The sequence below is a fragment of the Ictalurus furcatus genome, chromosome 2, assembly GCF_023375685.1.
Source record: "Ictalurus furcatus strain D&B chromosome 2, Billie_1.0, whole genome shotgun sequence".
Taxonomy (NCBI): Eukaryota; Metazoa; Chordata; class Actinopteri; order Siluriformes; family Ictaluridae; genus Ictalurus; species Ictalurus furcatus.
The window spans coordinates 32,918,197-32,930,878 of NC_071256.1; the positions used below are offsets into that span (position 1 = coordinate 32,918,197).

Genomic DNA, 12,682 nt, shown 5'->3' on the forward strand with positions numbered 1-12,682 from the left:
GCCTGGTTTCCTACTGAGTGGATGGGGGACCTCCTGGGGAAAACTAAGGTTGCTGCTGGAAGTGGTATTAGTAAGGCCAGCAAGGGGCACTCACCCTGTGGTCTGTGTGAGGCCTAATGCCCCAGGATAGTGACGGGGCACTATACTGTAAAAACAGCACCGTCTTTCGGATGAGATATTAAAACCGACTCTCGTGTCCTGGTCCTGACTCTCTGTGGTCATTACAAAATCCCAGGGCACTTATCATAAAAGAGTAGGGGTATACAAAATTAGCAAAATTGGCCCTTCTTTATCATGGCCTCTTAATAATCCTAATAATAATGAACTGGCTACATCCTCTCAACTAATAGCTGGTGTGTGGTGGGCGTTCTGGCGCACTATGGCTACATAGGTGGATGCTACACACTAGTGGTGGTTGAGGAGATCCCCGCCCCCCATACTATGTAAAGCGCTTTGAGTGTCTAGAAAAGCGCTATATAAATGTAACTGTAACTAACTAACTCTCAACTCAATGTAAGTCGCTCTGGATAAGGGCGTCTGCCAAATGCTATGAATGTCAATCTCACCTGCACAAAGGAACCCCACATAAGGGGAAAATCTCACCATTCAAAAGGGACTAAACAGTGCAAACTGTACATGAAAGCGCCCTTAAAAAACCTCCAATTTCAAGCTTTTTCAAATGTTCAATTGAACTGAGCCAAATCTGAAATATCAGAAGTGGAGAATTCAGTAACCTGGACGCTATACAAGCAGTTTAAGTAGGCTGTTAATATAACAATCCCCAGGGGTTCTTTTATAACAAGAGAAAAAAAAAAGTCTACTCCCAATTGACTTTCGCAATAAAAAATACCCTTTATGTTTATTTAAATGTCCACACTCTAGTTGGTTCATCCTTGAATAGACGACTTCCATCAGGATAGAAATGTTTTATCACAGGATAATGGTGATCAGTCAGAAGAAATTTTGTACTGATTTACAGTGAGTGGACAAGTGGACCGAAACCCCATACAGAACGCGACCAAAATGAATAAATGCATCTCACATCATAACAGAGCCACTGTTTTTTATTTTGTTTGCAAAATGAAGACAGCAACATTGGTGGATCCTTCCTGACATTCTAGAGCTCAACATCTGCCTATAGTTTGCGCTCATTGGTAGGCCCATGGGGTCGACCTGTTTGTCAGAGATAAACCTTTATCTTCTTGTGGAGTTCTGGTTCCAAGAAATGTAGATGTTTGTTGTATGTATGTCACCACAGAGCCAGTTTCCACTGTAGTGGTCTAGACTGTTCATCAAATGCCTGTTACATGTTGGCATTTTGGGCTGAACCCAATCAGGTTACATGGGTTATTAGACACTGGCCTGCGGAGACCACCCCCAGGCCTGGCTCCAAGGATGGGTCCCAGTCACCCTAATACTGGCAGGGTACACTTAGTCTTTTTCATACCTTTCATGGGGGTCATTAAGATCACTCTTTGTATGTCCTCGTGTTTCAGATCTGTTAACCAAGGGTCTGTGGTGGTGAAACAGGAGCTCAGTTTGTGGGTGATGACATCCCTGTCATCATCCCTTGGACACAAGCTGTGGGTAGTGACTGAAAGAATAAGGTTGTGAGTACAGGTGGTGGAAATGAGGTTCCACAGCAGGGTTGGTAGGCTTACTCCTTGGGATAGGGTGATGATAATCCTCGGAATAGTCCCAATGCTCATTCGAATGGATAAGGGCCAGCTTAGGTGATTTAGGCACCTTAAAAGGATGCCCAATAGTCGATTCCTTCTGGAGTTGTATCAGACATGTTCCACTTGACAGAGACCTCGGGGCAGACCCAGAATCTGCTGGAGAGATTAAATCTCCCAGTTGGATTGAGAACGTCTGGGGATCTCTCAGGAAGAGCCGGAATCTGTGGCTGTGGATAGATAAGTCTGGGCTGCTGTCACAGCAACCGCCACCTGGAAAACCAGATAGAATGAAATGAATGAGTGTTGTAGGTCAGGTGCTGCATGATGAGTGATGTTTGCCATTTGAAAGCATGAAACGTCTCCACTAGGCTCTAGCAAGTAAGTAAGTTCTTTATTTGTATGAGAGCCACAGCCTCCTTAAATAATTTTTTTTTAAAACTATATTTGGCTTCAAATGGCTTACCAGAAATCTATGAGACTTGACTTGCCAAGCTAACACTCACCGTTTTTTCACTATAAAGTGTGTGTAGGACGTTTAAGGGACTGGACTTTTGTGTGGGTGTTGTGTGCACCACTTTTTATAGATATTGCCTGTCTCTGCTCATCTTCTGGTACGGTAGTGTTTGTAATCAGAAGGGTGTGGGGGCGAAACACCATGTTAACAGGTATGTGTCATTCATCCATGCTACACGTCTTTAAAACAAAGCTCATTCTGCTTTATGTAATGGCACTTGGTATAGTAGATGATATTGATGGCACAAGGCAAAATGTGTTCGAATGGGAATACATTATAATGTTGTGTGTATGCATGCATTGTGCCATGGCCAGGTTTTTGTGCAGGCATGTGCAAGTGTGTGAGAGCGAGAGAGCAGGTGTGAGTTCACGGGGTTGTCCATAGGGGGATTTCTGGAGACCTTCAGGATGAGTCCCACCTGGAGGGACGTGAACGAGTGCCATGAGCTTAGTTTAGTTCATCTAAATTTAGTTTTGGCCCTCACTCCTGTCCATAGCGAGAATTCTCTCAGCACGGATCCACCACTAACCGTCCAGCAACATGGCCACTCTTAGTCACCTCCGAAACCTCGTCCAGTGTGTAAAACTGATTCAGAGAGCTGGACAAACACCCTTATTATGGTTTCCAGTATGTCATGGGATTAGCAAGAGGACATTGTTATGTAACTTAACACAGATATTAGATATTTTTGTTAGGAAGCTTCTTGAATAATTTTAACAGGTTTGTGGAAATAAAACACAAGTGGATGTGCTATTATAGGAAAATAATCAGAGACAGGGTGGTGTGATATGGCCTGATGTGAAGAGGAGTTATTGTCGCCAACCCAAGGTTGATTATTTTTAATTTGAACATTATCATGTTACAGAAATAACGTAAAGTCCTCTGTCCTGAAGATTTTTTTGTTTTTTGTTTTGCATCAAACCACTGACACTGGAGACTCCTTTCAAAAAATGTAAATGTCCCCTCACAGAAAACTTCTTAGTAACAGCACTCTGGTATAAATTATATTATGTATGTTTACATAAAAAGAGTAGTATTAGCAGGCGGCATGGTGGCTAAGTGGTTAGCACGCTTGCCTCACACATCATGGTTGGGGATTTCGAATCCCCAATCTCCCCACCCAGAGGTCCCCAGGATAGGCTCCAGGCTCCCCTGTGACCCTGTGTAGGATAAGTGCGATGGAAAATGGATGGATGGTGGTATTACATGTACTGGAAGCACATTCCATTTAAGACATGATGTGTTACATTTCCTGTAATTTAATGGCTAAGTGGTGAATGTAGCTGAAACATGGTGAGTGAATGTAATTTGTTTTGTCCCACAGGCTGCAGACTCACTACACGGATTAACATAATTTCTCACTCAGGAAAATGTCAGCAAGCATCTCATCTGAGGTGGTGGTTCTGATGCTATTATGCCTCAGGCTAGTTTTGCATGCCTATGACATTTTTGGCTTCTTAATATCCCCAGACTCACTCCTGTTGGCTGTAAAATGGACATGTAAGACGCACAGACTCGTTGTGTTGTCGATGGCAGCATTGCGAACACTCAGTGTCATATGACTCATGCCAAATGTGTGATTACAAAAGCTGGATTATTTATTGGTAAATTTACTCACGCTGCTTCGCTTTTGATCTTCAACATTAGGTGAGCCGGTCTCATGTCAGCAAAGTCTCTGTGAAATGGGTTGTGTCCCATGTCAGAGAGTGAGAACTTTTAAACAGTAAAAAACCATCTTAAATCATACGATTTTAATGGATTACATTTGCTGTGAATTTGCATCTAATGCACTGCTGAGGTACTAACTAGGGCACTGCTTTCACATGTGTAGTGTTTAGTCTGTTTCGAGTCGAACCCTCTGAGTGAGGTGGTCCCGCTTAGCTGATCCGAAAGCTGTTTTTGATAGTAGATGATCCTGAAACAAACCTTAAATTTTCAAGGTCCTGCTCTTCAACCGCCTTCAATTAAGACCAGATAAAAATATACCTCTTAACTCAGCAGTACGGGTGTTAAATAAATAAATAAATAAATAAATAAATAAATATCCTAGTTAAGCTTTTCTTCTCCTCCTTTTTTTTTTAAGAACAGCTTTTCCATAAAATATCACGGTCAGTATTTATCATGTCGTTGTTCTAAGATGGAAAAGAGAGAGCAAGGAAAGGAGGCAAACTGAAAAACAAACTGTAGTAATGCAATGTGCGGTGCTACTTGGCCAAAATAGACAATTGATTTAGTTTATCTCTGGTCAGCAGTGCCATGTTTTTCTGTGTTTTGAGAGCTGTCATGTTTGATAAAGCTAGCAGTGCGCTAGGAGCGGCAACAAAGGTAGCAATGTAACGTGTTTATAACAGTAATGGATTACAGCCAAAGGGTTTTCAGTGCCATCCAAGTCCTCTGCACAGAGAAACAAAGGTTACTGTAGTGTGAGTCCATAGGGAAGCAGTTGTGAAATTTTTCATGGAGTCTCATCTGGACGCGAAAGGGATGAAAACCACTGGAATAAGGAACTTATTGTGAGGTAACTGTGAAACCATGACACTCTAACAACCCTACTCAACAGTATTATCTTCTCCGTATGTGTTAATTGCCTTGACATGTGTCAATCTTTTTCATTGCCTTGAATTGCATGTATCTTTCTGGTCACCTTTGTAAAGCTACCTTAAGCTTACAAAAGTGCTACATTAATGGTCATTATTAATAATATTTTCTAGCCGGTTAGTAACTAGGCTATACTCAGTGTCTTGTAAAAAAAAAAAAAAAAATGTGTGAAAGCTATAGAGAGACATAGAAGGAAAGAGAAAGACACAGAAAGATCCAGAGAGATGAACAGAAGGAGCGAGGGGGAGGTCCTCACACTCATCCACACACGTATTTATCAAACCACCTCTCCAGGCTTTTCTTGCGCCAGCATCGTGCCGAACATTTGGATGTCGCCGGTGTCGTTAATCATCGCCGCCGATTCGTTATAACACGGCTGTCGCTCAGAGTGTTCATGAATTTAACCAGTGCCCATCCTTTATATTTATACGACAGCCACGGAGTGCCGAGGCAGACAGAACTGAAATGATGTGGGCGAGTCTCAGGCAGAATGCTGAACACAAAGCACACAAGGTACAAGTTTTTAGTCCTGTCGATAAAAAGCTAAAAGAGAGCCGAAGAGAGGGAGACGATGAAGACATAGCTTCAGGCAGGCTGGGAGGAGGTCAATAGAGAGGGTGAAAAACTGTTTCAGTAGAGGGTTGGAAGCAGTTTAAGGCTTTTTTTTTTGCCATGTATTAATCTCCTTGACGAAAATATCTAAACTTACCCTCCAGTGTATGAAGAAGTATTAAGAAAAAATAGAAAAGACAATCAGGACCAGTTGTAGTGCCACAGTATTATTGGATATGCTAGAAGACATGTCCTATATCCTACCGTACCGAACCGTTTACAATATGCAACTTTATCAAGGGTGGAAAAAGTGCTGAAAAAATATAGAAAGGATAGAAAAAACAGTACAGACAATGAGACAAAATCTTACTCAATTAAAAGTGGAAGTATCCAGCCAAAAATGTTCTCAAGTGAAGTAAAAATGTTGCTACTTTTAAAATGCACTCAAGTATTAAAAAATAAATTGGTCCCTCCAGGATTCTGCGATTGCAGAAATGAGTGTAAAATCAAATAAACTTCGCAGCGTATACACTTCGGAGGAGCTTGCGATTTTTCAGAATGACTGCAGATTTTCCACAGATTTGGGCCAAGACGCGTCATGTGACATCATCACAACGTGCATTCAGCCAAAGTCCTCTTTGATTTATGTGCGTTGAACGTGAGTACAACATCACTCAGTACGTTTACATGGACAACAATAATCCGATATTAACCCGATTAAGACGATACTCTGATTAAGAAACTACCGTGTAAACAGCCATTATCGATGACCTTAATCCGACTAAAGTCATACTCGAAGTAAACACAAATGGAATTAAGACGTGGAGTACTCCTGTTTTAGTCGCATTATCAACGTGTATTACAGACATGTACACAACTTAATCACACTATTAACGTCATGTGGGAGTTTTCACTGCAGCCCTAAAGCACGATCCCACCACCACCATGCTCCACCGTGAGTATAGCAGCCCTAAAGCACGATCCCACCACCACCATGCTCCACCGTGAGTATAGCAGCCCTAAAGCACGATCCCACCACCACCATGCTCCACAGTGAGTATAGCAGCCCTAAAGCATGATCCCACCACCACCACCATGCTTCACCGTGAGTATAGCAGCATAAAGCACGATCCCACCACCACCACCATGCTTCACCGTGAGTATAGCAGCCCTAAAGCATGATCCCACCACCACCACCATGCTTCACCGTGAGTATAGCAGCCCTAAAGCATGATCCCACCACCACCACCATGCTTCACCGTGAGTATAGCAGCCCTAAAGCACGATCCCACCACCACCACCATGCTTCACCGTGAGTATAGCAGCATAAAGCACGATCCCACCACCACCACCATGCTTCACCGTGAGTATAGCAGCATAAAGCACGATCCCACCACCACCACCATGCTTCACCGTGAGTATAGCAGCCCTGAAGCACGATCCCACCACCACCACCATGCTTCACCGTGAGTATAGCAGCATAAAGCACGATCCCACCACCACCACCATGCTTCACCGTGAGTATAGCAGCATAAAGCACGATCCCACCACCACCACCATGCTTCACCGTGAGTATAGCAGCATAAAGCACGATCCCACCACCACCACCACCATGCTTCACCGTGAGTATAGCAGCCCTGAAGCACGATCCCACCACCACCATGCTTCACCATAGGTATGGTGTCCTTTTGTTGATGTGCTTTTTTTTTGCACCAAACATACCTACTGGAATTCTGGAATTATTGTACTTATTATAATTGGTCTCATCAGACCGTAACACATTTTTCCACAAGGTTTGGGGTGATTAAGTTGAGCTTGGATGTTTTTTGTGAGAAAGGGCTTCTGTCTAGTCACCCTCCCCCATAGCCCAGACAGCTATGTGAAGAATATGAGAGATTGCTGTCACATGCACAGAATAATCAGTACTTGTCAAGTATTCCTGCAGCTCCTGTAACGTTGCTGTACATCTCTTGGCAGCCTCCCTGGTAAGTTTTTGTCTTGCCCTTTTATACATTTTGGAGGGCCATCATGGTTCTTAGTGACTGTGGGGCTCATCCTTAATCTCCACACTGGTGTCTTATCCATCTTCAGAAGCACACGTATATTACCTACATTATGTAGCACGAGAATGTAATTGCAGATGAGAAATTAGCACTATTCTTGATCAGTTTAATGAAACTGATTGGAAGCTAAACTGAGCCCATTCAAATGATCTATAGCATACAGCCGTTAGCTAAATAAGAGAAGACGCGACCTTCGAGATTTGTAACTTTGAAGGTTATTTGAAGGTATAAATAAAATGGTAAGGAGTAAAAAGTAAGATTTTTTTCTTTAAAATGCAATGACGAAGTTTAAAAAATAAAGGAATCATGCTGTATAGAGACACAAGCAGGCTTTTTTTTTTCTGGTAACTGGAGCTCTTGAACTGGCTGTTTTTGCTGTGTGTGTTTATTTTGCGTGTTCTTTTTAATCATGTTCAGCTTGTCCAAAGCCTCTTTCTTCCCTGCAGCTCACATTCCTACTCATTGAACAATAGCAGGATTATTTTTATTCGTCAAGTGCATCTACTTATGCTGTTGAAACAAGAAAACAACAGATCATTATGTGTACCAAGGGACTGATTGATACTGTGTGTTTGTGGCATGTGTATGAGATCCAGAGAGCATAAAAGGGCTTGTGACAAACACACACACACACACACACACACACACACGGTCTTCTGTGCTTTCTGTCTGTTTTTAGCCCTTTACTGTTTGCAGCTCTTGTAATGAATGGAGTTAAAGCTTAAGAACGTTCTCATCAGTGGGTTACTAATGCAGATTTTATCACGTTAAAAGCCGCAGCTAATAGCATCATGGAGCTTAAGTGTACAAAGCAGCCAATGTAGCCTAGAGATGCATGATTAATATTTGAGCAAAATACATCATTTATACGTTGATATTTAGGAAGCATTTGTTCATATATATGTGTTTTTATTTACTTGTTAAAAATTTATTGTAGCTAGGCTTCAAACTAGCTTCGTTGCAAAGCAAGCTACCTGTGCTAGCGTCGTACACTCACCAGAAGCACTAATGATCTCTGCTCCTTCCTTCCAAACTTTATTTTCCTTCCTAATCTCTCTATACACATGGATGGATACTCTATCCTATAAGAAACAAGCAGTGAGTGTGAGTGTGAAAGAGGCAGAATATGTTGATAGTATTTTAATAGGAACAGTATGTGCTGGGGTTTTATACGTGCGCTTGTGTGCGTGAAACAGTGTGAGAAACAAATGAGAGAAAGGAAGAGAGCAGAAAAAAACATGCCAAATTATTGAACAAAGGGAACTATGTATGTGTTTGTATGTCTATGAGTCTGTGTGTTCAGTGTTCAGCAGTGGTGTTGTTGCGTCGCTACAAAGCTACTACACAAGGCTCAAAGTGGGTTTTTGGGGGTTTTTTTTTTCCTATTGAGAGAACCATTAAAGTTTCCAAGTAGAACCCAGGTAGACATCTGAAACATTTAATCATCCATAGAACTTAACAAGAGAAATGACATAGAAATGACAATTTTGGTCATGTGAATAAATTGTACAAAATGTCTTCTCTCACACTTTAGTAATGACTGTAGTGTCAAGTCATTTTAATGTTTTTTTTGTTTGTTTGTTTGTTGGTTTTTCCACTGCTCTGACCCGGTCGTCTAGCCATAACAATTTGGTCCTTGTCAAAGTCGCTCACACTTGCCCATTTTTCCTGCTTCCAACACATCAACTTTGAGAACTGACTGTACACTCGACACGTAACCCCTATCCCACCCCGTCACAGGTGCCACTGTAATGAGATAATCAATGTTATTCACTTCACCTGCGAGTGGTTTTTGTATACAGTTGCAATCAAAAGTATTCAACCCCCATTGCAAATCAGGTTTATTGTCAAAATGTACAGACTTTCACCTGTGTGCACTGAACAAATCAAACAAAATTCCCCAAATTCAACTGAAAAAGCAGCTTATCACAGTCACCTGACTTGAACTCCGTAGAAAATCTCCGGTGGGATTTGAAGAAGGCGGTTGCAGCACGCAAACCCAGGAATATTACTGAACTGGAGGCCATTGCTCATTAGGAATGAGATAAGATTCCTCAGGAACGCTGCCAGAAGATATGCATCTCGTTTGCAGCAGGTCATAACAGCAAAAAGGTGCTCTACTGAGTACTAAAGATTCTTGCAATGAAGGGGTTGAATCATTTTGAAAGTGGAGAAATCTTTATAAGTTGCATTTTCAGTTGAATTTGGGGAAACCATTTGAAGCATTCGTTGTGTTGAACTATTTCAATAGCGTTTGTTTGATTTGTTCATTGTTCATTGTTCAATTTTAACAATAAACCTGATTTGCAATGGGGTTTGAATCATTTTGATTGCAACTATAGATAATACATTTTTTTTGCATGTGTTTTGACTCCCAGATTTTGAGAACTGTGGTTTGTAAAGCTTCACATCTTTCATTTGAATTAAATCCGTTAGTTAGTAACCCTTAAAACGGTCCTGTCCGAAGGCTACAATTTCCACAACACATATAAAGCTTTATTGGGTTTATAATAATAATAATAATAATAACAATAATAATTGTTTCCATTAATATAGCACTTTTCTAGCACTGTATACACATGTACACACACACAAAAACTTTATTTATTTACAATGTAAGGTTTAAAATTATTAGCAAGTCTTAATCCTGTCCTGGTATGCATCTTGCCGTTAGTGTCGGTGTTCTCCAGCCTCTTCTCTGCCCGCGTCCACTTTCTTGTGTATCTGGATTTCCCAGAGGAAACACACTCAGGCACACACGCACACACACACATACACACACACACACAGGCTGCCCTCGTCCTAGTTCCAGTAGACCCTATCAGGCAGGCGACCTTAATACACAGCAGCTATGCATTGTAGGTCCTCATAAGGTGACTTTGACTTGAAATAGGAACATGCTCACACACACACACACACACACACACACACACAGTGTGCTATTCTATAGCAGGTTCAGTGCGACTGAATTGTGCTTTGTAGCTGTAATGTATCAGGCAGGTCACAGTTCGTTTATTAAGGACAGAGCTGTAACACGACCTCCATTAAGCTTAAATTGTACAAGTCGTGTTCACATTCATAGTATTCATGTACCAGACATTATAAAGTATATTATACAACATTCAAAATATTTCTAAAATCTTTGATTTTCACAGGAAGTCTCTTTAGGAATACTTTGCGTGTAGTTGGTCCCATGAAAAAAGGTTGATTTCATTTTATTTAGTGTATTTGCTAAACTTATAATCTCACAATTGGTGTGCCTTTTAGTCCTTGTAACTCTTCAAAACTCAATTGTTTTTGGCAAGGTTTATTTGCTGATGGATGTATTTTACTCTCGAACGAGTACAAGTACAAAACAAGGTGGAAAGTAACAGAGTTCCGCTTTTTATTGCAAAGAATGAACAAATACACAAAACGTGTTTTGTTGTTATTGTTGTCGTTGTTTAGAAAAGGAAGGTTGGGATAACAATAAGGAACCCAAAGGAAAAAAAATAAAGGTAAAGAAATTTGAAAGGAAAGAAAAGGTATATTAAGGAATATCACGCACACGAACATGCGCTTGTCCCTAAATTAAACACCATTGTGCAACAGTATACAAAGTAAATACTTGTTGGGGAAATGTGGTCAGCTAGCATCCGTACTGATGGCATGAAGAAATTAAGGGCGTTCTCATGATTTATTCATTGCGTTTATTTTGTAATTAATAATTTACTTTGTCTATAAATGAATTAAAATGGGTTATACATTCAAGGTGACCTTGTCCGTCAATATCACAACATCATTAAATGTCATGGGAACTTAATTTTCTCCTTCCACTGATCTTCAGGAAATTCAGACGATGCAACTTCCTGTTGAAAACTTTAATATTATGGGCTCTTTTGTGTCAGTTCATGACTTATAATCCATTTACTTCAGTTCCAGGTTGTAACACTACAAACACTGGAAAAAATGGCATCTGAGCACACGGAAATACCACGCATACGGTCAAATTTAATGAGTGCTTCCTAATTTAATTTAGGATTTAATGAGTCAAATTTAATGAGTATTTCCTAATTATATAGTTATAAGATTACAATAAACCAAAATAAGATTATTAGGCCTATTTCTAGATAGCTTTTACTCATATCAAGCATTTTTTTTTTCTGCATTTATTTCTAGAAAGAAGCCAGTAGAATAAGACAAGATAATGCTTGAAATGAATAAAAATGTGCAGAGGTAGGTTTAATAGTCTTATATTTGGATGTTGTAATCTTATAAAAGGAAATACTAGATCAATTTGAATATATTTAAGATATTTTCACTTGCTAAGATGACTTTTTTGGGGGGTTTTTTGGCATTGAAAATGGGGAAAAGATCAAAAGGGGTGAATGCTTATGCAAGGCACTGTAATATCAGTTCAGTGGTTATTCTAGTGACGGAAAGGGGGGCTGTAGTCAGTAACTGTAGAGTCACAGAGTGATTTCTGTGCTAGGTTAATGCGTGTACAATGGATTTACTCAGTAAAACTGGTTAACACGTTGTGATTGGGCTCAGAAGGTTTTCTTCTCAAACCTGAGCATGATGTGTGAGAAGTCCATGAGCAGGCTTGGCGAACCTCACTGCTGATATTTTTAGCTGTGAGTGGGCTCCTCTCGCACCGGGGGAGAAGTGCGTCACTTCGCACCAGAGAAACTCTCACATGGCAAAACAAAAGCCAATACTCCAGAGCTGCTCTGGGGGGAAAAAAGAAGAAGAAAAAAGATGCTCCTGCATGTGATTGCATAACACGTGCACAGGAAAACAGTTTATCCGTGTCTGAACAAGAGCTGATACAAAGCTAATACATTTAATGGAGAGAGGTTCTGCTTTTCTTTCCGTATTACTGTCACGGTCTTTCGTTCTAGGTGAACAAATGATTGTTTTCCTCTGTCTGCCATCGCTGTTAGTAATAACTGGGAATGTTTGCGTCTGCATGATGAGCATTTACCGCTTTCAAACGCACAAGCCCATTGTATTTGGCTGATATATTTTTGTTAATTGCTATCTCCTTTTTTTTCCATTTTTTTTTATTTACTCTTTTCAACACTTTTGCTTGCTCTCTCATTACTCCCACACAGGTGCCGGTCTACCTGCCAATTATTCCTCCCACGAGCAACCCCCTTCACCGAACATCATCGTGTGTTAGTTTCTCGAGCGCTTTTATTCCTACGGAAATTATCGATCGTGCTTCCGTTTTAACTAGCACCTCTCGATAACGCGACAGTAATAACGGGAACGGTGGATACGTTCGGAATTGA

At 40.8% G+C, this 12,682-nt stretch overlaps 1 protein-coding gene and 1 long non-coding RNA gene across 2 annotated transcripts in view; both read left to right on the top strand.

The window, feature by feature from the left end:
• The window catches only part of plcl5 (phospholipase C like 5), a 95,252-nt gene that overhangs the window by 34,599 nt on the left and 47,971 nt on the right, over window positions 1-12,682 (top strand). The window lies entirely within an intron of this gene.
• Window positions 1,329-6,849, top strand: LOC128602020 (uncharacterized). Its single transcript, XR_008384790.1, has 3 exons — window positions 1,329-5,304; window positions 5,923-6,001; window positions 6,209-6,849. It is a non-coding gene; the product is annotated as an uncharacterized LOC128602020 (long non-coding RNA).